The 5,174-nt window shown below is 43.4% G+C and overlaps 1 pseudogene; it reads left to right on the top strand.

The window, feature by feature from the left end:
- Positions 1-4,535: 4,535 nt before the first annotated feature.
- LOC110307314 lies at positions 4,536-4,877 on the top strand (annotated as a pseudogene).
- The last annotated feature ends 297 nt before the right edge of the window (positions 4,878-5,174 follow it).

The raw sequence follows: 5,174 nt of genomic DNA on the forward strand, positions 1-5,174 counted from the left end.
CCCCCCCCCTCTCTCTCTCTCTCTCTCTCTTCCTCTCTCCCTCTCTCCCTTTCATTGTAGGAGGTCCCAAATCAACATTTGTTCACCCTAATTTGGTAGTTAGAAATGTAAAATAAAATAAATTCCAAGTTTTCCTTTCCCAGCCCCGGCTCCCAGAATGACCACTCTGAGACTAATTTTTTATTATTAAGTGCCTAGACCATAAACTCTGGCTCATTCCCTGAATAGCTCATAATTTATTTAAGCGATTCAAACTATTCTATGTCTACCACTTGGTTAGTTACATCTTCTTCAGTCCTGGCCCATCTGGGACTGAAGTTTCCTTAGCATCTTCCTCAGGGGCTCTCTCAGCGTCTCCCTCTCTCACTATTTCCCAGAATCCTCTCTCTTCCTGCCAGTGTCTTACCTTCTATTTCCTGCTTCAGCTCATTGGCCATTGGCTTTTGTATTGGTAGGTGCTTCTTATGAGAGATTGTCTGTGCATAGAAACTCTTGGTCTTTTTTACCTTTGCTAGTGGATGACCCACTCTAGTCCTTAGAATGACCTCTTTCCATCTCTTCACCAACATCCAGGGGGTCTTGTTCTCTGCAGTGTGTATGTTTCCTCCTCTGTCTCTGGGTTCTGCTTGTCCCATTATTGGGAAGTGCTAACAGTTGCAGCCAGATGAGGGTGTCCAGTATGGCATCTATCCTAGCATTGGGGTCTTTGCTGGTATTGCCCTATATACAATGCCATTGAGATGGCAATTTCTACTTGTCTCCCAAAAGGCAGGGCTGGATACCTTAGAATTATGAAAAAGAGGCCTCTACTCAGACCTGTTCTGGTAAAGAGACCAGGATATGTGGGCATTCTATTCTCTAACACTGCTGTGAAACCCACATATGTCTGTGGAGAGCTGGGTGTGTCTCTTGCTTGCCCTGCCAAGGGGAGGACTTGCCTGAGATTTGGCAGATGTGGGGAGCTGAGGCTCAGAAGATCACTAGCCAGGGGAGAGGAGCCTCTCAGGAGCTAGGATCCTAAAACTCAAATGCACTGTTTGAAAAGATAGGAGTGGCTAAACTGTTAAATAGAGATAAAGACACAAGTTGAAGAGCCAACTAAGTTGATATAGCCGTCTTGTCTCATAGAAATTGTCATTTATTCAAGAGATTTTAGAAAGCATACAATCTTTATTTCACCAACAAGTTAATAAATAAGGCCACACTACCATCTAACCACTTAGTTATAAGACATCTTCATATTCTAACAGGACACCTGTCCATATACACTATTTTTCCCTTCGCCTCCCCTCCCCTCCCTCTCTCCCTCCTTCCCTCCCTCTCTTCTCTCATTCTCAGTTTCCCTCCCTTATTCTTCCCTCTATCTTTCCTTACCCCTCTGTTTCTTCCTTTTCTCTTTCCAAACCCCTCTTCTCCTTTATTTTCTCTCTTCCTTCTTTCCTCGCTTTCCCTTTCCCCCTTTCTCTCCTTTTCTTCAGTATTCATTGATTTCCCACCCCATGGCAGGCTTTAATTTAGGGAGCACAGAACAGGAAGGGGGCTTTTTGTCTCTTCAGTGTGGGGTTGTCTGCCAGAGGCTGAGATTTCCAGATGTGCCCTGTCACATGCCTCTCTGTACCTCCAGGCTTCTTCCCTGCACATGTGAACGGCCAACAGGCTTCAAGGTCTCTGGATGCTTGCTCTGAGATGTGCGTCTGTAGACAACTTTGTTGCTTTGAGAGCATCACAGTGTGTACTTTCATAAACTAAGACCCTATGGCAGCAGTTCTCAATCTGTGGGTCTCCATCTCCTTGGGGGCAGACTTAACTTTTCACAGGGGTAGCCTACAATCATCCGAAAACACAGACAACTACATTAGGATTCATAACAGTAGAAAAATTATAGATAAGAAGTAGCTATGAAATTAAATTATGGTTGCAGTCACCACAACATGAAGAACTGTATTAAAAGGTCACAGCATTAGGACGATTGAGAGTCATTGCCCAATGAGGTCACAGATAGTCTAATGTTCATTGAGATGTCCTTATGTTATGCAAGGCATTGCATATTTACATTAATTTTAAGAATACTAGTTAGTATTTTAGAGTGTGTTGCTGAACAAGTAGAGTGTAAATGAACCAAATGTGAATTTAGACTTGGATAGGTGTTCCTGTGTCTCAGTGATTTCCAGCATGTTGCCTGCTAAGGCATTGTGGGTATGAAATGTTACCAACTGCATATGTTTCTTTACATTAAAAAGATGCTTCATTATGGAAAACTCATACTTTTAGCTTTATCCTTTCTGCAGGAAATCACAGAGAAGCAGGCAGAGGAGCTGTTTCTATGCAAAAGTCAATGCATATAGTAATTAATCTTTTGTTTGCCTGAAACTTTCACACTCACAATGTTTAATTTCCACATCCCCATTCCTGTTCCTTTGTCACGGAACAGTGGTGCTGCCACAGTTAATTAGGCAGCCTAGATGCAAGGTTGGGAGACAGTCTGGCTGCCCCCTTCTTTTAAAGTGCTCACTGGAACCAGAATTCCTGTTTCCACTCATTCTGGCCTCACCATTGTGGTTCATCTCATCCTTTGCTTTCTCTTCAACCTTGGTGCTGTGCCTGGACACCACAGTGTAGGCATGGGGTACCTTTAGGCTTTCCACGGTCAGAATTGATGTTTGTAAACAGTCCTTTAGGGACAGATTTTAAAAATGAAAATAACAGACAACAGAAGTGTTGTTCAAAGGGCCTCCCTTGGGAGTAGATGTCTGGCCACATAGCTCAAAATGACCCAGCAATGTCTGAGGCATTTGCTTTTCTCTCCTGTGTTTCTTGAAGATTTACTTTGGAGCACATTCCTTTAATTAAGTTTTCCCAACTCTAGAAAGCAGACAAGCTTGTTTATCATCCTTGGGAAAGTAATGACCCAAGCCAGGACCAAGGCTCCTCCCCAGGGTGTTTGACCCATGACAAGATGGGAGCCTCACATCCCAGTGTTTGATGTGGGTTGTACATTTGGGGCTCTGTTGCAAACTCAAATACATAAACAAAAACAAAACAAAACAAAACAAAACAAAACACCCCCAAAACCAAAAGAACAGCCAATTAACAGAGAGAATGAGTAAAAAGAGGTGTATGTAACCTAGCAACTGAGACCCGATGGGACTTTCTTCCAGTAGGCCAACTTAATTAGCTTCCCTATAAAGACTACAGCCTTTCCTTCCTGAGGAATCAGTCTGCTTTGGTGTCAGTGACTTCATCCCAATGGTGACAGAGGCTGGATGTTGTTGGTCATGAGAATAAACACTTAAAGATAAATTGTTAAGGGCTGCCAATGGTAGAATACTTCCCTAACACACAGGAAGTCCTAGAGCATCAACCTTCCTGATGTTGTGACCCTTTAACACACTTCCTCATGCTGTGGTGAACTTCCCCACAATCATAAAATTAGTTTCATTGCTACTTCATAAGTGTAATTTTGCTACTGTTGTGAATTATAGTGTACATATCAGCATTCTCTGATGGTCTTGGGTAACCTCCATGAAAAAGTCATTTGACTCCAATGGGGTCACAACCTACAGGTTGAGAACCACTGTCCTAGAGCCAATGTTAAGTACCACAAAACTGGGGATGGTAGTACATGATCATAATTGCAATAACTGGGAGGTGGAGGCAGAAGGATATAAAGTTCATGATCATCTTCCTCTATCTAATAAGTTTAAGGCCAGCATGGGCTACATGAGACCCTCCCTGTCGTTAAGAAGAGGGAGAAGGAGGAGGAGAACAGGAGGAGAAAGAGGAGAAGGAGGAGGAGGAGGAGGAGGAAGAAGAAGAGGAGGAGAACAGGAGGAGAAAGAGGAGAAGGAGGAGGAGGAAGAAGAAGAGGAGGAGAACAGGAGGAGGAAGAGGAGAAGGAGGAAGAAAATGAAAAGAAGAGGAAGAGGAGGAGAAGGAGGAAGAGAAGGAGGGGGAAGAGGAGTAGGAGGAGAAGAAGAAGAAGAGGATGAGGGGGAGAAGAGGAGGAGGAAGAGAAGAAGAAGAAGAAGAAGAAGAAGAAGAAGAAGAAGAAGAAGAAGAAGAAGAAGAAGAAGAAGAAGAAGAGGAGGAGGAAGAAGAAGAAGAAGATTGAAGTTTCTACTGATGTCTTGATAAATCATCCACCTTGGAGGCTAAAATCCTCAATTGGTTGGTTACTTTGTCTAAGTTCTAAATATCTAAAGTCTGTGACAAGTGCCAGTTACCAGTCAGGATCAAGTGCTGCAAGTTCTCAGGAGGATCTTGGTGGGATTCCTTCCCAGACTCCTCCACCTTTGGGTGGCAGCTGTCATTCCTTGACTTGTGGTTGGATTGCTCCAGGCTCTTCCTCCATAGCCACATTATTTCTCTCTAGCCTCATCTGCCAAATCTCCCCTCCCACCTTCTGCCCTGCACCCTTCTTTCAAATGGTCACCTGAGAGAGCATTTAGGGCCTCTACTGATAACCCTGAATAAATGTCTTGTGTCAGGCATTAGTCATCCCTGACAAGTCCCATAGAAGGTGACTGGAGACTGTTATGGTGAGTTTGCTGAAGAAGACTACTGGCCTGGTGGGACTGGCTGTGTGTGATTCTCCACATGAGAGGCTAACAATATTGTATGCACAGGTTCTTCATCTTCTGAAGCACTCCCCTAAACACACAGTCTATAGAAAACACATGGAACAGATCACCAATGAGAAACTGGATATGGTTAAAGCAGAACCAGATGTTAAAAAATTAGAAGACTTGCTTCAGGGTGGTGAAATAGAAGAGGTGATTCTTCAGGCTGAAAATGAGCTAAGTCTAGCAAGAAAAATGTTGCAGAGGAAGCCATGGAAGCCATTGGAGGAAGAGCCTCCTGCTGATCTGAAAAAATAGCCAAGATGATCACAGTGTTTGGTGGTTGATGTGAATTAAATGTGTAATTAAATGTTCTGTGATGCTAAAAACAAAAAACAAAAAACAAAAAACCCCCCAGGTGACGCCCCGTGACACCCATAGGGGCTAAGAATTGGACTTAGATGTGTTTTGTGGGGTGGAGAATTATTTTGCCTACTGAAAATGGCTCACACTGTTGGTGTTGACTGTCAATCAAGAGTGATGAAGAGCTTATGGTCATTATTACAGTTAATGCTTTTATTCTGGTGGATATTGGACACTAAAGCAGTGCTGTGG

The sequence above is a fragment of the Mus caroli genome, chromosome 12 (assembly GCF_900094665.2).
Source record: "Mus caroli chromosome 12, CAROLI_EIJ_v1.1, whole genome shotgun sequence".
NCBI classification, from domain to species: domain Eukaryota; kingdom Metazoa; phylum Chordata; class Mammalia; order Rodentia; family Muridae; genus Mus; species Mus caroli.